We start from the raw sequence: 25,031 nt of genomic DNA, 5'->3' as shown, positions 1-25,031 counted from the left end.
CATGGATCGGAAGAATTAACATAGTTAAAATGTCCATGCTACCCAGAGCAATCTACACTTTCAATGCTATCCCGATCAAAATACCAAGGACATTTTTCAAAGAAATGGAACAAATAGTCCTTAAATTTGTATGGAAACAGAAAAGGCCCCGAATCTCCAAGGAACTGTTGAAAAGGAAAAACAAAGCTGGGGGCATCACAATGCCAGATTTCGAGCTGTACTACAAAGCTGTGATCACAAAGACAGCATGGTACTGGCACAAAAACAGACACATAGACCAATGGAACAGAATAGAGAACCCAGAAATGGACCCTCGGCTCTTTGGGCAACTAATATTTGATAAAGCAGGGAAAAAACATCCGGAGGAAAAAAGACAGTCTCTTCAATAAATGGTGCTGGGAAAATTGGACAGCTACATGCAAAAGAATGAAACTTGACCACTATCTCACACCATACACAAAAATAAACTCCAAATGGATGAAAGACCTCGATGTGAGGCAGGAATCCATCAAAATTCTAGAGGAGAACATAGGCAGCAACCTCTACGACATCGGCCAAAGCAACCTTTTTCATGACACATCTCCAAAGGCAAGAGAAACAAAAGATAAAATAAACTTATGGGACTTCATCAAGATTAAAAGTTTCTGCACAGCCAAGGAAACAGTCAGAAAAACTAAGAGGCAGCCCACGGAATGGGAGAATATATTTGCAAATGACACTACAGATAAAGGACTGGTATCCAAGATCTACAAAGAACTTCTCAAACTTAAAACACGGGAAACAAATAAACAAATCATAAAATGGGCAGAAGATATGAACAGACACTTTTCCAATGAAGACATACAAATGGCTAACAGACACATGAAAAAATGTTCAAAATCATTAGCCATCAGGGAAATTCAGATCAAAACCACACTGAGATACCACCTTATGCCAGTTAGAATGGCAAAAATAGACAAGGCAAGAAACAACAATTGTTGGAGAGGATGTGGAGAAAGGGGATCCCTCCTACATTGTTGGTGGGAATGCAAGTTGGTACAGCCACTCTGGTAAACAGTGTGGAGGTCCCTTAAAAAGTTAAAAATTGAGCTACCCTATGATCCAGCCATTGCACTACTGGGTGTTTACCCCAAAGATACAGACGTAGTAAAGAGAAGGGCCATATGCACCCCAATGTTCATAGCAGCAATGTCCACAATAGCTAAATCGTGGAAGGAGCCGAGATGCCCTTCAACAGATGACTGGATTAAGAAGATGTGGTCCATATATACAATGGAATATTACTCAGCTATCAGAAAGAACGAGTTCTCAACATTTGCTGCAACATGGACGGCACTGGAGGAGATGATGCTAAGTGAAATAAGTCAAGCAGAGAAAGACAACTATCATATGATTTCTCTCATCTATGGAACATAAGAACTAGGATGATCAGTAGGGGAAGAAAGGGACAAAGAAAGGGGGGGTAATCAGAAGGGGGAATGAAACATGAGAGACTATGGACTGTGAGAAACAAACTAAGGGCCTCAGAGGGGAGGGCGGTGGGGGAATGGGATAGGCCGGTGATGGGTAGTAAGGAGGGCACGTATTGCATGGTGCACTGGGTGTTATACGCAACTAATGAATCATCGAGCCTTACATCGGAAACTGGGGATGTACTGTATGGTGACTAACATAATATAATAAAAAATCATTAAAAAAAAAAAAACAAAAAAAAATCATTAAAAAAAGAGAATACAGTATATAACACATATATGCATGTTTATTAATACAAATATATGTTAATCAGCTGTTTAAGTTTCTGGTCAATAGTAGACTATTAGTACTTAAGTCTTTGGGGAATCAAAGTTTATATGTGGATTTTCAAATGCATGGGGGGTGGGTACCTCTAAACCCCCTTCATTGTTCAAGGGTCAACTGTCAAGTCTTCTTTGATTCTCAGAGGAACCTGTGAAGGCAGTATTATGATCACTATTTCACAGATGGAAAATGAGGGTCCCCATAACACTTTGTAAATATAGAATGGAAAATCCATTTTTCGTCACGTACTACATGCCAACCTAAGCACTAAGGATCCTTAATATAAGGTCCCCACCTTTATCTCCCAATAACCTTGAGGAACAGGTATTTTATCCTCATTTACAGATGACAGAGATAGACCAAGATTAGATAAATTGACATCTCCAGTTTGTCTTCCAATGAAGTATTTGCACATCACTATTACTGGACTTGTAATATTCTACTGCTGGGTTTCTACGACATTTCCTCTGTAATGCTCAAAGCACTCTGAAGCCAGTTCCTCTTTACCTTGTTTAACCAACATCTAAACACATTAGTTTCCCACCTGGTTGCATAATATAATAAACACTTAAAACGTTAATATTACAATCAGTGGGCTGTTTAAATAAACATTTCTCGAGGTGGGGCACTATGTTTTCAAGTTTCCAGAATGATTCTGATGTACACCCAAGATGAGAAACACTAGCCTTGGGCATAGAAAGTGTGCAGAGGCATGAACTTAGTCTTAATCTTGATTTTAGTCTATCTACAAAATTGGTAAAATGATACCTTTGTGATAAGGAAATTTGAAGGATTAAATGCAATGGTAGATATAAAATTGCTTAGTATATTGTATAGCAAATAGCAAATAATAGAAAAGTAGTACTATTGTCATCATTCACAGTATCCTTGTGATGATTATGAGTGGTAATTATTTGAGGATTGAATAGATAAATAATTTGCTAAGATGTTATATCTGTGACAGATTTGGGGTCATATCAAAATTCTATCACTTTATTTCAGTATTAGTTCCACTACAAATGTACCAGCAAATGTGTGATTCTCAAAGCCTCTCCACCTTCAATTCTTTTATTTGTTCTCAGATTGATTAAGGAATTCAATGCAAATGGCAGACAAGACTGGCTCTAGGACAAAGGCATCCCCAGCACCAGGTCTCCATAGTCATGCAGCCCCATCCCCACTCTGCACCCCTTGAGAATTGAGAAGGCAAGCCATTATGGAGAGCCAGTAGATGCAGCCCAAATTCCTGGTTGAATCTGAAAGTGTTAAATCGTACTCTGTAGACTGAATGTGAAGGGGGAAAGGTATAACAGACAAATAACCTGGTTTAGTGCAGATAAATTCCAGTCTTCAATAAGGTCAGAAATGAAAGGTTAATTTCTGACCTTCGATGGGTGAAAATGAATGTAGAGACATATGGATGGCCTCCCCGTCTGAGAATGTTTAGAACTGTCAGCCATCAGGCACTGATCTTTGAACTTCGATTCTTTCCCTAAGCTGTAAATTGGGGGTAATAATATAATTCCTCCTGGCCTTGTTGTGAAAATCTAGTAGGAAAGCATTATCTTTGTGCCAATATACAGGGGTCATCGCTAATGTTCTTAGACCTTGCTTTGTATAGGATCTATTTTTAAAAATCATAAAATGTGCACAGTGAAACTAAGGAAGTTCTTTACAGACTAGCGATGCTAATGTGGTAATTTCAATATGAGGAAACCAAGGCTGAACAACTTTAATAACCTTGACCAAGGTCATACAGTGCATTTTGTCTCCCAGTCTTCCTGCTAATTTATCAGTCACACTGCCTTGCCTACAAATGTGACATGTTCTGAGGGATTTCCTTCAAAACCTCTCACTTTCATTTTTGACTGACGTCAATAGAGAAACAAGGCACATTTTCCATGAGTGACTCTTCGCATAAAGTCATGCTTAATGTGATTCCATTTAAGTGGCCACTAAGTTTGATCATACTCTTTTAGCCAAAAAGAACATTTCAGGCACCTAGATAATTATAAACCAGTCACAGTTCCACAAAGCCATGATTAACTTATTCAAATATATAACAAGTGATTATATTCTAAGAGCAATTCAGCTAATTACATTGCATTAAAAAATTAGAAATAAATTAATTCTAAAAGCAAAGTATATACTCAAGTTTTCAATGTAACAGATTGGGCATAAATATTTAATGCATATGAAATGTTTGATGGGGAGTGTTTGGCAAACATTCACTTGGGAAGGAAATCAACAAATTATGTGATAATTGCTTTTGTGAAGCTTGGTTCAAGAAGTAGAGGAAACTAGAAATGAAGCTTGGGAGTTTTAGGATAGAGCATATTCTCAGACGCACATGCCTTAAAATTTCCATTCACTTCTCTGAAATTTTAATATGTGTTTCTATATATTTTTGTCCACATACTGTCTTTTCTACTTCATATTGAAAAATAAAAAGGGTATTAGGTGAAACACTGTAATCTGTGAAAGAAAATGTGGGTTCCAGTATGCCCTTCTAACATTTCCTGAGTGTGACTTTGAATAAGCACTTTAGCTCTCTGAATATCAATTTCCTTTGTTGTAAATTTAATTGATTCATGATAGACTTATTTATTTTAAAGTAATATTCTAGAGCACCTACTATATAAGGCAGACCTTGTGATAGGCACCAGAACATGGAACAAGACATATGTATTTCCTGTTTATATACGTGCGGTTTCTGTTCAAGTAAGGAAGCCATATCTTTAAGAAAAACGTTTGCAAGTTATAAATGTATTAAAGTTGGAATGAGCGCAATAAGTGAGAAGTGTGACATGCTGTAAAAGCATGTGGCAAGACACCTCATTCCATCTGGAGAGGTCAGGGAAGATGTACAGAAGTTGAATCCTGAAGGAAAGAAAAATAGTTAATACACATAAATTAGAAGAAGATGCAGGGTTAGGGATGGTAGTTTTCTAAGCAGAAAAAAAAAAGAGTATTGATGTTCTTTTCTCTCAATGAGCTATTATGACGCTAAAATGAAATTAGATAGTCACAACAGCCAGAAAACTCTGACTCATTATACCCATCAGTGCCAGAATGCTCTATACGTAGATGAGGCCTTTCTGCCATCATGGGTGCAACTGGCAGATTAAAACCTCTAAAGGACAGCCACTTGCAGAAGAATGAAACCAGACCACATTCTTACACCATACACAAAAATAAATTTAAAATGGACAAAAGACCTAAATGGAGGCAGGAAGCCATCAAAATCCTAGAGGAGAACACAGGCAGTAACCTTTATGAAATCAGCCTTAGCAACTTCTTACTAGACACAACACCTGAGACAAGGGGAACAAGAGCAAAAATGAATATTGGGACTTCATCAAGGTAAAAAACTTCTGCACAGCGAAGGAAACAATCAACAACACTAAAAAACAACCTACGGAATGGAAACAGATATTTGCAAATGAAATATCATATAAAGGGCAAGTATCCATAATCTATAAAGAACTTACCCAACTCAACACCCAAAAAACAAATCCAGTTAGAAAATGGGCAGAAGACATGAATATACATTTTTCCAAAGAAGACATCCAGATGGCGAACAGACACATGAAAAGATGCTCAACATCACTCATCATCAGGGAAACGCACATCAGAACTACAATGAGACACTACCTCACACCTGTCAGAATGGCTAAAGTGAACAACGCAAGAAATAATAGATGTTGGTGAACCCTCTTCTACTGTTGGTGGAAGTGCAAACTGGTGCAGCCACTCTGGAAAACAGTATGGAGGTTCCTCAAAAAGTCAAAAATAGAGCTACCCTCCAACCCAGCATTTGCACCACTAGGTATTTACCCAAAGGATACAAAAATACTGAATTTTTTTTTTTTAAGTAAGTTCCACACCCAGCATGGAGGCCAGTGCAGGGCCTGAACCCATGACCCTGAGATCAAGACCCAAGCTGAGATCAAGAGTCAGATGTTTAACTGACTGAGCCACCCAGGTGCCCCCAAAAAATACTGATTTGAAGGGGTACATGGACCCTGATGATTTTAGCGGCATTATCAACAATAGCCAAGCTATGGATAGAGCCCAAATGTGTATTGACTGATGAATGGATAAAGAAGTGAGATATATATAGATATATATATCTATATATAGATATATATATAGATATATATATATATATACACACTACTCTTTCATATATATATATATATATAATCATAATATATATATATACATATTACTCAGCCATAAAAAAGAATGAAATCTTGCTATTTGCAACAATGTGGATGGAGCTAGAGAGTATTTTGCTAAGCAAAATAAATCAGTCAGGGAAAGACAAATACCACATGATTTCATTCTTATATGTAATTTAAGAAACAAACAGATGAAGATGGGGGTGGGGGAAAAGAGACAAACCATAAAACATACTCTTAACCATAGAGAACAAACTGAGGGTTGCTGGAGGGGGTGGTGAGTGGGAGGATGGGCTAGACGGGTGATGGGTATTAAGGAAGGCACTTGCTGTGATGAGCACTGTATGTAAGTGATGAATCACTAAATTCTACACCTGAAACTAATATTGCACTGTATGGTAACTATCTGGAATTTAAATAAAAACTTGAAAAACAAACAAACAAATGACCTATGAAGGTGTATTTGGCCCACATCTGTTACTTGGTTAAGCATGGCTGGTGGAATAGGTCATGCTGCGTCCAGCACAAACAGGACTCTGAGATCTCAAAGACGCTGACACCTCAGCTTTTGTTGATCTATTTAATCTTTCCCAATACTACCTCCAGAATTTTGAGATAAATTTCACTTAAAACATTGCCTTACATATCCTCAATTATTTCTTTCTGTTTCAGAGGCTAGAAGGAAGGGATGAAAGGAAACCTAGCAATGAGCCGCCATCATCTTTGCATTTTTTCAAGGGATCTCCTCCACACCCTACATGTAAGGGGGTTCAAGTCCAGGTGGTATAAATGGAGTAATCACCAGTCTCTCAGCTGGCCTTTACTACCACAATGCTACTTACTTTGTTGATTATTTTTTCTTAGCTCCCATCATCCTACTCTTTCATCAACCAGTCCAAACTATGAGCTTTATTCCAATGCTCAATCATAGCAAAGTAAGTTCTACTCTTCATGACTGGTATTATTGGCAGGACATACTTTATGAAGATTCTATCAGCTGAGGGGTTGGGCTTCCTCTAAACGCGCCACCTTTGGAAATAGAGGGCCACTTGAAGTCATTGGTTTTACACTTAGAAGATGAGAGAAGAGTTGGAGAATGGGACCATTTCATATTCAATTCTTAACTGCCCTTCATATGTTTCTGCTCCACTAAAACTTTGCTCATTTCTGTGGCTGGAAGTAGCACCTCTTTCCTCCAAATTACTATAGCACTATATCTATATGTCTCTGAAGTCACTTCTCCCATGTAAAATAAATTGGTAGGTATATGTTTAAAGACCAATACTAGATTATCAGCTCCTTGAGAATAGCATGAATTTCTGGTCATCCTTAAATACACTATGACACAAAGTACCTAGTTCCTACCAAGAACAAGAGGAAAGAGGAAAATATGATGTAGAGAAAAGGGAGAACAATAAGGAAATTGAAGAGTAAGAAATGACAGCTTTATTTATTTTTAAAGATTTATTTATTTATTTGAAAAAGAAGGGGGAGGGGCAGAGGGAGAGGGAGAGAGAGAATCTATAAGCAGACTCTCCATCGAGCACAGAGCCTGACATGGGGCTTGATCTCACAACCCATGCTTTCATGACCTGAGCCAAAACCAAGAGTAGGATCCTTAACTGACCAGGTGCCCTAAGAAATAATAGCTTCAAAGGAAGGAAGAAAAATGGAAGTATTAAGAGGTAACCAACAAAGGTCAGGAACTAAGGTATTGTTCACATATTTTAACATACATTTATTTTGTAACCAAATATAACACATTTATCTTAAAATGATGAAAGATGAGTATAATGAGAATTTTCATTAGAAATCAGGAGTGACATTTATAATCCTATAAATCTTCAACCTTTAATTCATCTGTTTATTTTTGTTATAAGATTAAGAAAATTCAAATCACAGAGATTAGTATTCGTCAATGGGAAGTATTTTATTAAACCTCAGGAGACCATGAAAATTACATGTTATTTACTGATTTTCTATCCACATAGGGTCTTGGGAATGCTAACTTATTTAAGGTCACCCAGCTAATAAATCACAAAGGAGGAATTCCCACTGCATAATATGTTCTGAGGTTGGCAATAAAGAGACAACGCCAGTCGAAGGAGTGGGTGCGTGATGGGTTTGTACGAAGACAGACTAGGCCAGGGGTAAAGTCTCTAGCTGATACACAGAACAAGGACGCTGCTCCATCTGTGATTAATCTCCTAAACTCTACTTAATTAATATATCCTTGTAACCAACTGGCATAAGTATAGTCATAGTATCAACAGTATCTCATCTGCCAAAAGATTTCTCATCTTAATAGTACAAAGCTGCCCCCCCCATGGATGTGCAATCTTTTACATCAACAAATTTTCATATGGTCTGTACATGATGAGACACTTTTTTCAAAAAAAATTCAAATAGCATGCATTTCTTTGCTAACATAGTAATACATTTTTTGTCAAGATGAAAACAGCCATACTTATCCCCAAGCCCATAGAATGCATTTCTGTCATTCATTCATTCATTCATTCATTCATTCATTCATATTTTTAAATTTCTCTGCTTTCTTTTTCATTCATTCATTCTCTCTGCAAACATTTATTGGTGTGTATTGTTTGGAAAATACGATATGTTAAAAATATGTTTTAAACCACAGTTATACAAAGACAAGTGAAAGAGGAAGATTAAAATATGAGCTAAACAGATTTTTAAAAGCAATTCCCATCATAAGTAGATGCTTTCACGTTGACAAAAATGGAATGTGTACTGTTTCAGCAGTAAGGAGTTCAATTTGCGTTTCAGAAAGGAAGGCATTAGGAGCTCTCATTTCTCTTCTGCAGAGATTCTCTCTAGAGAATTCTTCAATTTTCAGAATGGTTGGTAATTCTTCGGACAATGACATTTCGTTCTGGTCTGTGAGTTTATCTATTCCCAGAGGTCTTGAAGTGAAGATAGACGTATGGTAGTCTTATTTTCTTCCCCTAGATAGAATCTCTCCATATCATGTCATTTTATAACATAGAGAACTCTTTACTTGAGATTTCCTAAATGCAACTCAAGGTACATGTGAAGTGCAGTGACCAACTTCCCTGGTTTGGTTGGGATTCTCAGCATGTGAGACATGGTGTTTTAAAACCAGGATGATCCTGGGCAAGTCTTGTCACCATAAACTGTGGAGCAAAGCTTCATTTATCAAGCAGCCCAGAGTTCCACATAGGCCAACTTTTTGAGTAGCTGAAGTTTTCCACTTCAAGGAGCAAAACACTATTTAACAACTTCAAACATTTTAAGTAAAAATCTTGTAAAAATCTTATATACTTCTATTCCTTCTTAAACAGAAGACAATTAAAAATCATTTATTTTTCCACTTTGCAAACCAAACAATAAAAAAGAAGTGGTCCTACAGTCCCTTGACTTAAATCAGGAATTGTCCCCAAATTTACAATCTGAAGTTCTCCACATTTAAGCTACAACTATTTGTGATAATTTTGCCATCCAATTGCCTAGGTGCCTAGTATCCTCCTGTCTCTCCCTGAAACCTGTGAGCTCCTTTGAAGGAGGATCTTTGTCTCAGTCCCCTTTCTACTTCTCCCCATGAGCCAGCCCTCAGCATCTCAGAAGAGAGAAGACCCACCTCTGAGAGCATAGCTCAGAAACAAGGCACAATTCTGTTAATGGTGGAACAACTTGCCCCTGCTCAGTATCTATCAGCCAGCTAAACATTTCTCTTTTGTAATCTCTCAGTGACTGAGTATTAAATAATAATTTAATGCTAAGCATCCTTTAATAAGCATCCTGTATTTTACTTATCATAGCACTCAGTATCATTTTTTGGCAATTATTTATTTAATTTCTAGCTCCTCACCTGGACTTTTAGATGCATAAGGAAGGGCAGGGTTATCTAATTCCAGCTATATTCCCAGTGCTGTATCAACAGGCTTTTCATAGTGCCTGGTACACATAACCGTTCAATTAGTAAAAACATTACTTTTGTTAGCAAGCATTTATTGAGTATCAATATCATCTGACCATATGTTAAGCATTTTACATACATTCCTTCCTGTCCTATGATCTTGATCTTTATTGCAACCAAATACTGTTAATAATAATATTAGGTGGTATTATTAAATGAGTACTGAGAGAGCATTTTGTTCTGTTGTTTCCTGATATCAATGTTTGTTTTCTACACATGCATGTGATTGTTGTAGGGATAGAGCAGGGCCCAAGGATACAATTTCTAAACTTACTCCCACATGATTCTTGGCAAGCCCCAGTCCTCACCGGCTATTGACTGGAAAATCACTTCCTTGCCATGTGTGGCTCTCCACAGGGCTACTCACAACATGGGAGCTGCCCTCCCCCAGAGCAAAGATTCAGAGAGAGGTTGAGAGACTGTACCCAAGAAAGGAACCACAGCTTACTAGTAGCCTAGTCTCTGCTGCTGCTGGGCCGGGTTTATCAGCAGTGAACCAATCATTTCAGCCCACACTCAAGGAGAGGGGCGTATAGAGGGCAAATGTCAAGAAGAGGGATCATTAGAGGGATATTAGAGGCCACCTGCCACACCAAAGAAAAGTGGATTTTATTCTAAGTATGTAAAAGCAGAAATCAGCTGGGACTTGTGGGGAGAGATGCAGTACAGACCAGGACAAATGAATCTATTTGTATTACAAATTAGTCGCATAACCACACTGAAAGAGAAGGGAAAGAAAGGGGATAACTTAAGTAACACTGAAAAATAATTTTTTCACTGGAAACTGTAAGAGTAAAGACCAAAATAACTTTGCATGTGTACAATACTCCAGTTGATAAATTTGTTTCTCCCAGGAGTACAGATTATTGATTCTAAAACTACATTACATGCATACAAATAAGGGATGAACAAATAAATAAACAAATTGTAAATAATGGGATCCAGGTTTCCTGCTGTCAGATTAAGAAGTTACAAATAAACAAGGGAGAAGGTAGAATGAACCCTGTGGTGCTGGATTAGAGTGAGGAAGATCGGTACAAACTCATGTTTATTCTGATTTATAGATAGTCACGTACATACATAGACCCACAGAGAACTAATTACAAGTGTGTGCGTGTGTTTGTGTGTACACACACAAGTAAGTACACACCTATGTATCTCCTGGCTCTGTCCCAGCTTATACCACCATAACCAAACGATCAAGGTTAACACCAACGGAGTAAGTCATGTTGATGTCATGCAGCTTACCTGCCCTCAGGTATGAAGTGATGAGGAGAACATCTCTCCTCTCTGGTATTCATCCCCAAACCCATAACCCCAGATGAATTGTGCAAAACCAACAGAAAAAAAAAAGCTACAAAATGCCTGAACAAATACTCTGCAGAACTGTCAAAGTCATGAAGGCAAGGAAGGACTGAGGACCTGCGACAGACTGGAGGGATAAAGGAGTCATGACGACATCATTCACTGTGGGGTCCAGAATCAGAAAAAGGACATTAGTAGAAAACTATGAACCACCCCCTAGAAGGTCTGTACTTTAGGGAATAGTATTGCACTGTGATTGCCCTTTTAATTTTGATAGTCCATGGTTGGATATGTGGTAATGAGTATATGGAAATTATCTATACTATTTTTTCAACTCTTTTGTAAGCAGAAAATCATCTCAATACAAAAAGTTAAAATCCAAGAGAGGAAAAGATCCTTCCCAGGTAAGCTGGCTTTCTTGAGTCATTTTACCTCTGGAGCCATTTGAAGATTGAGGTCAGGCTGAGACTCTGTTACAGACCATGCTGGGTGATCCTGCTGAGGGGGAGAGGGCTTCTGGAAGCTGTGCAGCATTATTGAAACAGACTGGACACTGGATGTGTCAATTTTTTTTTAATTTATTTAATTAATTAATTTATTTATTTATTTATTTATTTTAGGGGGCAGGGGAGAGGGAAAGAGGGAATCCCCAGGAGACTTCTTGCTGAGCACAGAGCCTAACACATGGCTTGACCTCACAACCCTGAGATTGTGACCTGAGCTGAAGCCAAGAGTCTGACACTTAACCGACTGAGCCACCCCGGTGTCCCTAGAGGAGCTTTTAATGCAAGTCTAAGTCTTCCTATAGGACACCTGCAGAATTCTTCAGTGATGTCAACAGCTGGGGGACTCGGCCAGAAAGGCAGAGTTCTTAGGAGAGGGATGGGCCTGCAATGAGCAAAACTAATCTCCCTCTCAAGACATTGGCAAAATTTTGAAACTGCAGGAAAATTAAATACCTAGGTTGAAACCTACATGAGGCAGGACTTTCAGGGCTCAGGATGCAAAACTCATCCAGATCCTTAATAAAAAATTTGAGGAGGATATCATCAGAAGAACACAAATAAACAATAATTCAGAAGTCTGCTTAAAAATGTAAAACCAGACCAACCCATCTCAACCCATAATGGTGTGGTGGGCATCAGCCCCTCACCCTACAAACTTAACAGAAAAGAAGAAAAGTCTAAATGGGAGACGTACCATCTAGGTCCTCTGTTGGCCCTTTTATACCCTTGTCTGAGATGTAATAAAAATATAATAAAAACTTATCAGATGTATGAGAAGGAAGGGCTTTCAGAATGATGACGAAGAGAAAGAAATACTAACATAGAAGTAAAGCGCCAGATAATCCAGATATTGAAGTTATCAGACAAGGACTTTAAAATTCCTGGAATATGTGAAATAAAGTAGAGGGAATGAAGGGCATATAGATGAAAAGGTGGCAATTTCAATAGGAAACTGAAAGCCATTTAAAAAATCAAATCAGGGTGCATGGGTGGTTCAGTCGGTTAGGCACGTGACTCTTGGTTTCAGCTCAGATCATGATCTCAGGGTCCTGGGATCACACCCCATGTCAGGCTCTGTGCTGAGCACAAAGTCTGCTTGAAGATTCTCTCTCTTTCTGCTCCTCCCTCTCATGCTCTCTCTCTCTAAAATAAGTAAATAAATCTTTAAATAATAAAATATTCCATACTTGAAGATAATGCAATATCTAAAATTAAGAATTTATTGAATAGGTTTATCAGCAGACAAGCCACAGTAGAAGTCAGGTTTAGTGAACTTGAAGCTAAATCAGGAGAAAATCTTGAATTGAAACAAGAAGAGAAAAACAAAGTAAAACAAAACTCTGAAATAACAGAGCTTAGTGATAGAGCCATGCAGGACAGATGACCTAATATATTGACCCTCCAGAAGGAGAGAAGTAGATACACAGATGAGAGCCATATTTGAAGAGATAATGGCTGCCATTTTTTAAAAGTGATGAAAGCCGTCAACTCATGGATTCAAGAGGTCTAGTGCACATTCATTGAACCCAAACTAGATGCCTTGTTTTCTTGCCTCAGGTCACTGATGTTATAGGATAGAATGTCTATTGGACCTATTCTGGAATATACTAACGTACAACCTGAAAGTTGAAGGAGTTAGTCCCATGGGGTTACCCTTAGCCATTGGAAGACCTAGTATAAGATAAATAGTGTAATATGTATCTCATCTCAATTAGCTTAAATGGAGTAGAAAAATAAATTGTGAATTCAAATATATAATTAAGGGTCGAAAGAAATAAATCACAACAGGTAGATACAGGAGCTGTGTTCCTTATATCAAGATCACCTCCAGTTAGATGAAAGGATATGGATATGCATAGCTTTTGCACTGACTTTTGAGGAACAGCGATGATTTGTTAAAGGACAATTTGAGGATGTGATATTGAGATGACTTAGTTATTCCAAGCAGAATAACTAAGTGAACTCTATTAGCCCTCTCTTCATAATTGTAATCAACTTCCTTCTGCCTTCCTGGTAATTGTGGGAGGTGCAAAGATAATGATGAATATGTCAGTTTCAGTCACCAATTAATTTACAGCTTAGTGGGGAATATGAGAATCATTTATTAGTTTCCAAAAATAAATACAAACATGTTAATGCCTTTAGCTCACATAGCAACTCTAATTTCTAAATGAGTCTATGAGTTTACGAAGGTTCAGTGATAACCTCTTTTGCCTAAGATCATGCAGACAACATTTGGAATAGGTGAAATAGTTCAAATTCAAGTCAACCTTCTCCATACATTATGTATTCTTAATATACTCTACACACACAGAACCATAAGGTGAGGTGGAAAGGGAAGACATCAGGAGAGATGAAGTACTATGGGCTTTCAGAAGGAAAATCTTAACTAGAATGAAACATTCGGGTAACTGGGAATTCTTTATAAATGGGTACACTATTTGGTGCCATCTGCCCTATTCATGTATAAAATATGGTGTGGGCATTACTTCACACAAAGTCATACATTTTCTGTCTCCTCGAAACTTTTGGACAAAGACTTGAACTTTACAAATTAAATAGGAGACATTGCATTGATTGCCTCAAGCATTTGCAGATCTTTGCCCATGTGTTAAAAGGCCATGAATTCTCTCTAAGGAAGGAGATTACAAATTGTTTTGAATGGAGAGAAAGACTTAACATCCAAATAACCAGGGGGAAAACTAACCACATCAATAGCTAGGACTTGTCAGTTTTTAATAAAGCTGAGTTATGATTAAGTTATAATTATGATATAAAATATTATGCAAAGCAGTAAGGAACGAATGTGAGATGTACTTATTGAATCAGTGTAAATGATAAGCACTGGTGATAAAAGAACACTCATTTCATATTCTAGTATAATATGTTCACCATCCTGTTATTGATTATTCAAAATATTAGAATGTAATTCTCCTGATTTAAAGTGTAAGGTATTTTAAAAAAGCTTTATGGAATTGTTCTATGTTCCTGTCACAGGGAAGCAGTATCAGGGTCTCATACAAAGGGTAGAATCCTTTAGAATCATCCAAACCTGAGTTCAAATTTCACTGCGCTAAATAGCATCGCACCACACCAGTGGGTGGCCTCACCTCTTTTAGTTCCAATTCCCTCGGCTATGAACGGAGGAAAACAGTTCCTGACTAACCTGGTTTTTATGTGGGTTAGTAATCACATATTGGGAGTGACCTGATACGTTTCATTAATATATCTCCGTAGTGGAGGGATGGGTAAGATACAGCTCTGCCTTTGATTGGTGCCCTTGGGAGCCCAGGCTCAGTGTTCCTCACCGTCCTCTGGTCCACATCCAGGATGAAAACAACTTCAACCCATTACATCATAGGCTTGTTGTGAGAAGTAAAGGAACTTTGGAGAAAAGGTGTTCATCGCAACATCAGAAACGCTGCCTGTGGTTGAAGTAATGATTTTTGCTGTTACTGTCATCCTCACATCACCCAGCCCATGTGGGCGGGTGGGAGAGCAGACAGGGGCTGGGAACTTCTGCCTGACAAGAACAGCATGAATGCAATCGTCTAGACACAGTCATCTATTGGATTCCCCTGGAACCTACATGTGAAACAAGGGTAAATAAATTTCCTAGGAGCCAAGAGGAAATGAAATCTGGTGTCGGTTAAGAAAACTCTTTGGGCCCCTGAATTAGTTTGTGAACCTGACTCTGCTGACATCAGCTGGTTACCATGGGCTTTCCTAGAACTCTTACTATTTGTGTGACCTTTGATTTCAATTCTTGCATTTACTCATTTTTTCCTTTCATTTATTTGCTCTTCCCTGAAAAATAAATTACTGTGGATCGGCTACCAGCTTGGGCACTTAGGAAGTGAAAATAAGTAAGATAGTGTCTCTTCTAGCAAAGATGGAAGAGGAGGCAGTGATTTGGGTACATTTTTATTGTAACAGAGCATGCAGATTCCCACAAAACAAGGACTAGAGGGATGGGACAAGAGCCTGAATTCTCCGTGCTAACTGCTGAGTTCCGGGGTAAGATTTCAACAGACGTGACACTGGAATAGAATATGGAAGCAAACAAGTTGTTTTTTTCTTCAAATCTTAATATACTCTTTATTGAAAGAAGACATTTTTAAAGGAAAGGAAAGGGATAAATATATGATAGGCAAAGATAAATATTTACTGAGTGTCTTCTCTTACCACTCGTTTAGGCACTAGAGATAGAGAAGTAAACATTTTATTCCTGCTTTTGGTGAGTTTACATTCTGTGCAAAAGCATAATGAAATAACATGTTAGCATGAAGAACAGACTGACCACGAATTTTGACTGGATTTGGGGTCTGAAGATAATCCAAATGGGAAAGGAGCTAGGAAGCAGGTGTAAAACCCAGAGAGTGATACCTGCCTCACTGGAATAAAACTGAAATAAGTCATCAGCGGGGCGTCTGTCCCCTGAATGCAGTCCTTGATAGCGCCTTCTAGGACTCTTTCAGTGGTTCATCACGTGAAGCATCTCTCTACCTGAACTGGGAGCTGTTCAGGGAAAAGGGGTACAAAGTGCACATTGCACTATCCCCAGGCTGAGAGGCCAGCATAGAACAGGTGTTCAAAATGGTTGCTAATAAAGTTGCTGAGTACACGTCCAACAGCTGTCTCTGTACATATCTATGCATCTACCATCTATATCAAACTCATAGAAATCATACTGTTAAAAATAATATGAACTAAGATTTAGTAAAAATTATCAAGTGCCTAAAGATAAATCTAAGATGCATAGACTGCTACTTTAACAACCACAAAACAGTGCAAGTGTAATATAGTTTATAACATACTGTATGTATATATTTCTATATATAAATTGCACTAAAATATATAAACATGGAGAGAGACCATATTTATGGACTTGAAGACTCATTATTATAAAGATATCCATTTTCCTGAGTTAATCTATACATTTAATAAATCCCAATCAATACCCTAGCCAATTAATTCGTGGGTGTACATGGGCACACGTGTCTATGTATGCCCATAGAAAATGGCAAACTCATTCTAAATTTTATGTGGATCCATTTCTGGGTTCTCTATTCTGTTCCATTGATCTATGTGTCTGTTTTTGTGCCAGAATCATACTATCTTGATGATTACAGTTTTGTCATACAGCTTGAAGTCCAGAATTGTGATGCCTCCAGCTTTGGTTTTCTTTTTCAACATTACCTTAGCTATTCAGGATCTTTTCTGGTTCCATGCAAATTTTAGAATTGTTTATTCCAGCTCTGTGGAAAATGTTGGTGGTATTTTGATAGGGATTGCATTGAATGTGTAGATTGCTTTCGGTAACAGACATTTTAACAATATTCTTCCAATCCATGAGCATGGAGTATTTTCCCATTTCTTTGTGTCTTCCTCAATTTCTTCCATAAATGTTTTATAGAGAAAAGAATAGCCAAGATGAACTTGGAGAAAACAATGCTGGGAGACTCACAGTATGAGACATCATTAATTGTCATAAAGGAATAGCAATTAAGATGGTGCAGTGTTGGTAAAGGATACATAAGGATATATCTGTGAAATAAAATAGAAAATTCAGAAAGACACCCACATGTATATGGCCAATTGATTTTAGACCAGGTGAACCTTGAGTACAGTGGGAAAGTGCAGTCTTTTTATTAAAGGGAGCTAGGTCAGTGCAGGATGGATTGGACTTGTATGTGAGAGGTGAAGGAAGGAAACAGGACAGTATTTTCACAGCCATGGAGTAGGTAGACTTTTGTTGTTTCCGTTTTGTTTTGTTTTTTTTTTCCAATAAACTGGTCACAAAAGGTACTAACCAAAAAAAAAAAAAGAGAGAGAGAAAATAATAAACTAAGCTTTGTTAAAATTAAGAGCCAAAATATAGCTTGAAGTTGGAAGAGGAATGGGAGGGAGAGATATCTGTGGCCCTGTACACCGTGGGATTTCAACACGCTCCCTACCAGCAAAGCAAGAGTATGCCAGTAGCTCAGAATAAATGGGGCTTGACAAATTATCTGTTGTATTCATCAACGTTTGCACATTTAACAAATATATACACGCAAAATATGAATTCACAGAACAGAGAGGAGCACATCATAGACATAAAATGATGGGGATGTCATTATCTTGGATTCTGGAGCCATAGTAACTGCGTTTAAATATTTTCTGAAAAACATTGTTAACTATATGACCTTGGAAAAGTCACATAACTTTTCTGGTCTTTAGCATGCTCAATGAAGAAGAGAAAAGCAAAATTAACATATACATCATCAGCAAATGATACATATAGCGTGTTTCCAGCTCAGTGCTGGACACTGGGAGAGTACACACTAACTGTGAGTCCTCCTTACAAGACAAGCTCTCCCATACTGTATCATGCATCAGCAGATACATTTCCTGAACTTATTATATACCATCAGGGTTGTTTTTTTTTTCCAGTAAAGAATTTAACAATTGCAGTGTATATAATTATAATTCAAAACCCTCCACTTATGCCTGTAGATGTAAAGATATAGGTAAATTATCTCTGTTTCTCTATGAATAACCAAGACTTGATGTGATAACCTTTATTAAAGACTGTATATGCAGACTGTTTAACTCATGATTATCTGACATTCTTAGGCAGTAAAAAGAAGAAATCTCAGGTTTATTGAGCACCTGCTGTGTCTCATGCATTTTTCCATGTATTTTTTCATTTGATCATCCAACAATCTACTGAAGGAGATATTATTTTCCTCATCTAACCAGGAAGAAAAATGAGGATGAACACAATTTAGTAATTTACTCAACACTACAGAGCCAGTAAGTGGCAGAACTGGCATTCCCACTCAGATTCATGTGCATTTTTCAGAGCACTGAATTGTTTCCAGCCCTGCAAGAACTTTGGATGTTTACAGATGTCACAAGACCTGCAGAGTAGTGGAATTGGTAGCAGGTGAAAGGGTCGTAAGTGCCATAAATAGGTATGCTGAAAATACTCTAGCCGAGATAAAGATGGAAACATTTGTAGTTATGAGTGTCAGTAAAGGCTTTCTGTTTGAGTTATTTTTGAACATGACATTGTTTATAAATAATTATATATATTTGTGCTATGTGTCACTTAGTCTTCCATTCTAGTCTCTTTATGGGACCAAATCTGCCCTACGTTTTATACACTCTTCTGTGTCTTGAGTGGCAATTTCCACATAGCCATCATTAATTAGAGAGCTACTACCCTACTGTTGTATTAATACTTTTAAATTGAAACAAGTATACAAAAAGAATAAAAGCTTTTAAAATAACCCAGAGTCCAAGCAAAAATTTCTATTTATCCATCATCTCTCAATTTCTAAAGTCTGTGTTTTAGCCTACTTATCTGCTTAGTTTTGAAATCAGGCAGTTCTAAAAATGTACCCAGGACTTGCTTTGAGCAGGTAGAGCGAGACACACAGAGATGAAAATGATTTCCATCAAGGATGAAGTTTCTATTGTGCTTATGATCTCCTGGTACAGAAGGCATGGCACGCCATGCAGGGCTGCCCAGGGGGGCACCAAAGCAAGAAGAACAGGCAGGGAGAAAAGGGAGCCGAGGGCAGGAGGCTTTATTGCACTTTTCTAGGGAAAGACGTGGATGAAGCCAGCTAAGCAAGCAGTACAAACTTACGATTGAAATGCTGGAATCATTTTGGAGGGCTGGTCCCCAGCTGCCCAGGACCTGGCCTTCTAGTGATTAGAGCAATGAACAGAGTTCTGGAATTTGGTAGACTGAAAAAAGGAGACCTGTAGTAGATTTGGACTATGGATTGGTTAGTTTGCATATGAAAAGTGTTTTCGTTTTGGGGGCTGTTATAACAAAATACAATGGACCGGGTGGCTTATAAGCAATAGAAATGTATTTCTGTATTTCTCACAGCTCTGGAGGTTGGCAAGTCCAAGATCAAGGCACTTGCAGATTTGGGGTCTGGTGAGGGCCTGCTTCCTGGTTCACAGATGGCTATCTTCTATGTCCTGAGCTAGCGGAAGGGGCCAAGGAGATTTCTGGGGCCTCTTTCACAAGGATGCTAATTCCATCCATGAGGAATCTGCCCTCAATCTAATCACCACCCATATGCACTATTTCCATCCCCTCGGGAGATTGGTTTCAACATGAATTTGGGGGGAACACAAACATTCAGTCTACAACAAAAATGCATCCCGGCACCCAAGTTGTTTGTTATCTCGAGGAATTAGTTAGCTCTGGCAGAGGCAGTTTTCAGGTCCACAAAGCTCCAAATGCCAGAGCATCAAGAATGCAGAAAATAAGAAAATATTTTAATACAAGGCTTTCTATACTTGTTGAGTGTTTACTCAAAGAAAGCCTGGTAAAACCTTAGCAGGTGAGTCTCTGTAAGATCCTATCTGTGTTAGACATCAAGAAATGTCATGAAAGGATGCCTAGGTGGCTCAGTTGTTAAGTGTCTGCCTTCAGCTCAGGCCATGATCCCAGTATCCTGGGATAGAGCCCCATATTGGGCTCTCTGCTCAGGACGGCGTCTGCTTCTCCCTCTTCCCCTTCCCCTCTCATGCTTGCTCTCTCTCTCGCTCTGAAATAAATAAAATCTTAGAAAGAAAGAAAGAAAGAAAGAAAGAAAGAAAGGAAGGAAGGAAGGAAGGAAGGAAGGAAGGAAGGAAGGAAGAAAGAAAGAAAGAAAGAAAGAAAGAAAGAAAGAAAGAAAGAAAGAAAGAAAGGTAGGTCATGAGGGGCGCCTGGGTGGTGCAGTCGTTAAGCGTCTGCCTTCAGCTCAGGGCGTGATCCCGGCATTATGGGATCAAGCCCCACATCAGGCTCCTCCGATATGAGCCTGCTTCTTCCTCTCCCACTCCCCCTGCTTGTGTTCCCTCTCTCGCTGGCTGTCTCTATCTCTGTCAAATAAATAAATAAAATCTTTAAAAAAAAAAAAAAAGAAAGAAAGTTCATGAAAACATACACAGGGATTAAATTGTAGTGTCATCCATGCTCTGGGTAGTCCTTGTTTCAGGTCGTTCTTCCCTTTTGGAGAATTCGTCAGCCACTTACAGAAACCAGTATTATTTAGATCTGCAGTTAATGTACTCCACTTCATTCATTTGTCTTTCCTGATTGTTCCATGACCATATGTTTTTTGGCATTCTTTTTAATTCGTGACAGATGGATGAAGGAACTTTAGATCCTACATTTGATTCCATGCTCTTATGGCGCGTTTCAAATGACAAAAAAACATACATCCAATAACAATTTCTCCAGCTACTTTAACTTCCCTCAACTCTACCTAATAATGGACATTCCTTTTTTATTAATTTTTTTATTATGTTATGTTAGTGACCATACAGTACATCCTTAGTTGTTGATGCAATGTTCCATGATTCATTGTTTGCGTGTAACACCCAATGCTCCATGCAATACGTGCCCTCCTTAATACCCATCACCGGGCTACCCCCTCCCCTGACCCCCTTCCTCTCTAAAACCCTCAGATTGTTTCCCGGAGTCCATAGTTTCTCATGGTTCCTCTCCCCCTCTGGTTCCCCCACCCTTCATTTTTCCCTTCCTTCTCCTAACGGCATTCCTGAGGTTGGGTGCTGCATCTGAGGCTTGCTGTGGAGCTCTGAGGAGAGAACCAAGTCAAGCTCTCCGAGGATCTCTGCAGCCGTCCCCTCTCTGCCTTGCACAACCCGACTTCCCTGGAGTGTGCCTTCTAGCCTGACTAGACATTAAATGTATTGCAGTTTTAAATGTTTGGGGGCACTGTGCATTAGAGGAGAGACACGAGTTCTATCAGATGGTATCTATCTGATCTATCAGATGGTATTTGAGCAGAGAGAACAAGGAATATCTAAATCCCACCTTGGCCCAGTCACAACTCAGTGTCAAGGAAAATATATGACAAGGGGGCGATAGGCATTAAAAATTAAGGTAGCACTTCCGTGTTAGGCAAGCCTCTGAATGGAACCGGGATGAACCACACTATGTCGACTACTTTGCAGCACGTCATTCAAGGCTACAGCCTAAAAGGCTGCATCGGTGATCTGGCTCTCTCTTCCCCTTTCCCCAAACATAGAAGGTTCTATGCCCTTCATACTTGCCACCAAACCAGACTTCTTATGCTTTCTCTATCTCTCTACTTTCCAGCATGAGAAGAGGGAAGAAGCAGATTTAGGGACACTGTAGTGCAGGTTCTTCGAGGGGTCTGAGCACCTTATCACCATGCCCTTCTCGGTCCCAGATTTCTGAACTTTGTCTTTTTACAGTCACAGTTGGGCACTGAGAAGCACCCAACAGGATCACGTGGTTTCCACACAAATTCCCTTTTGCTCTAATTACGTAACAACAGTCCTACCTCCTCCTGATAATAAGGTCAATTTCTCCACCAGAAAGATGACTGCTCTTCCTACCTGCCGGTTTCTAGATGCCAGGAGGCAAAGTGCCAGGTAGCAGCGTAGCTGATAATTCAATGGGACTCCTGCCTTGGCTCCTATGAATGGGCCTGAGGACGTCTAACCCTGCAGAACGGGGCGCATTAGGTAGGATGTCAAGAGGCATAACTCCTGCTTTCACCTCTTAGTTCCTGGATTCAGATATTCCTTCTCCTGGAAACACAGATCCATATAATGGTCTTTGACTTAGTGCATGTTCCGTGATCGGCAGCACAGCGCTTTCTGCCACAGGGTGATGCCACCAGGCTGGGGCTTTAGTGGTACCTTGAGCATATTGCCTCAAAGTTCCAGCAGGCCAGCACATTCTGCATGGCATGGTCTGGATACAAGCTGTGAATGTTGGGGCCATGGGCTCGCTTCCACATCTCCTTAGTTGTAAAGTGGTTTCCTTACATGATGCTATGTTGTGTAGGATTTCATGCCTCATTCTATTAAACATCTCAATACTCTCTGTGCTCTTGTGCTTACTATGTTATTGGCACCTTTGTGGTTTTGACAGCTAATAGGCCCCTAGGCTTTTAATGTTTTGTGCACTATCATCCCTACTGAACTTAGTGAACCAAATTTTGTAAAAGATGTTTCTAATACTAGCCCCAACCTACAGAGGAGAACCACCACGGATTGATCATCTGATTTCTGCGGTGGCACATTGCTGCCTGCACATTCCTTGCAGCCTTTATATCTTACGCTCCCTTGGGACCTCAGCATGGAATACAATCATGGGCCAGGTCTCATGGCCAGACATGGCATGTACTCTCTTCCTCTACCATCGGCTCCAGCAATTCTTGCATTTTGCTCGCCATGTGAGATCACTTCATCCATGATTCTAGGAGCTACCATTCTTATATTGAGTTCACACCATCTCCTGGGGTTCTTCATAGAATATTACATCTTATATTTCAGGAGAATAAATTCTTCCCAATCCAATTTGATCAAGGGATCAAACATCATCAGGTCCAAGTTCATACACATTCTCCCAGCTTCTGCAGGTACACACTAGCAAGATCTTGCAGCTCCTTTTAAAAATAGCACCTTTTCTCCTTGATGAGGCTCAGAACATCCCCAGTTAGGTTATGGGCAACTGAACCCTGGTCATAGACCCAGTGTTGAGGAGAAGATGTGGGGACATGTGCTGACCAGGGCCTCTCCCCTCTGACTATCTGCCAGTGGAGAGGAAGGAGAGCAGGGGCAGCTCTTAGTAGGGAGTGAGGGTTCCATCTACAGGCTCAGATGATTCAGGGGAATCTGGTGGATCAAAACCTGGAGTATTCATCCACATATCACCATTTCTTGCATTAAGGTCCCATGGTTTCCCCATCAGGTACCTGCTCTTAGTATAACAGACCTATTTGATTGGACAGCTAACCTTTGACATTGAGCCACTGTGTTTAATAAGTCCTACTTCACTTTTTCTTCCTTGCCTTCTTCTGCCTTCCTACATGCTAGCTATGGGACTTGTTTTTTATGCACCCCAAGAGGCTGCTAACTTTCATAACTGACTTTGATTTAGCTGTTAGTCATCCTCAGGTCCTATAGAGCACCTGTGGTGCTCAGCAATGGCTACCCAAGCCCATTACATTTCTAACCATTATTTCCTCCATATACGGTTGAATTCTTAAAAGGGGCTCCTGGGTGGCTCAGCCATTAGGCGTCTGCCTTCGGCTCAGGTCATGATCCCAGGGTCCTGGGATTGAGCCCTGCATCGGGCTCCCTCCCTCACAGGAAGCCTGCTTCTCCCTCTCACACTCTGCTTGCTTGTGTTCCCTCTCTCACTGTCTCTCCGTCAAATAAATAAATAAAATCTTAAAAAAAAAAAAAAAAGTAGACTGCCCCCTTGTCTGAGATGCCATCTGTACTCACCCTCCTACCAGTAGGAATGATACAACCCCAAAACTGAATCTTATCACTTCCTTTCTCAAATTGCTTTCCATGCTGAGTTTGCAAGTTGAGTTCTCTGGAAGCTGATGCTGAGACATGGTTTGGTGTGCAAGACATTAATTAGGGATCGTCTGCTGAACAAAAGAGGGAGGAAGCAGGATGGGACAGAGAAGGTCCAACTGTGAGGCCAGCTGGTTTGACAGCTTTGGCTAGTCTGCAGGCGGCTCTGGTGTGAGAACTTCTCACCAGAGACAGTGCATTATTTCTCCTAGTCACTGGTTTTGGAGTTCCCATGGAAAGACATGACCTCATGCCTCCAGAGGTAGCTTTCAGCATCCAAGTTAGAGCCTGAAGGAGCTGATAGCTGGAGGTTGTCTGCTAACCCTGTGCTTCATGTCTGTCCTTGAACGGGGACTGGGGGAAATCCACATCTTGAATAACCCACTTATAAAACTACAGTGCAACTGCCTGAATCAGGAAACTAACAGAGAGAGCATTCTGATATCTTAAATCCAGTCTATGTTCAAAATTTCACCACGTGTTCCATTAACTTCCTTCACAGCATTATTTCCTAGTCCAGTTTCCAACCTCGGATTGCATATTGCACTTAACTGTCATGTGCTAGGTTTTTTATATCCCTATCTGCAATAGTTCCTTAGTTTTTCTTTGTCTTTTGTGGTATTCATATTTTTTCATGGGTATAGGTCCTATTTCATACAATGACCTTTGATTTGGGTTTGATAGCTACCTCCATAGGATTAAAATATGCATTTTTATCAGAAATACTATATAAATTATTATGTGCCCCCCCTTAAGTCTTAACACATATATTTTTCCCTTGAAAAAAAAAAAAAGCACAGAAGTATAATTTTCTTCACTTCACAGATAAAGAGACCAAGGTGCAGAGAGGTTAAATAATCTAACAGTCCTTGTTGGAACCAGCAGTGGAATCCAGTATAGCCACTCAAAGCCTGT

The sequence above is a fragment of the Ursus arctos genome, unplaced genomic scaffold (assembly GCF_023065955.2).
Source record: "Ursus arctos isolate Adak ecotype North America unplaced genomic scaffold, UrsArc2.0 scaffold_6, whole genome shotgun sequence".
NCBI lineage: Eukaryota > Metazoa > Chordata > Mammalia > Carnivora > Ursidae > Ursus > Ursus arctos.
This window is presented reverse-complemented; position numbering follows the sequence as displayed.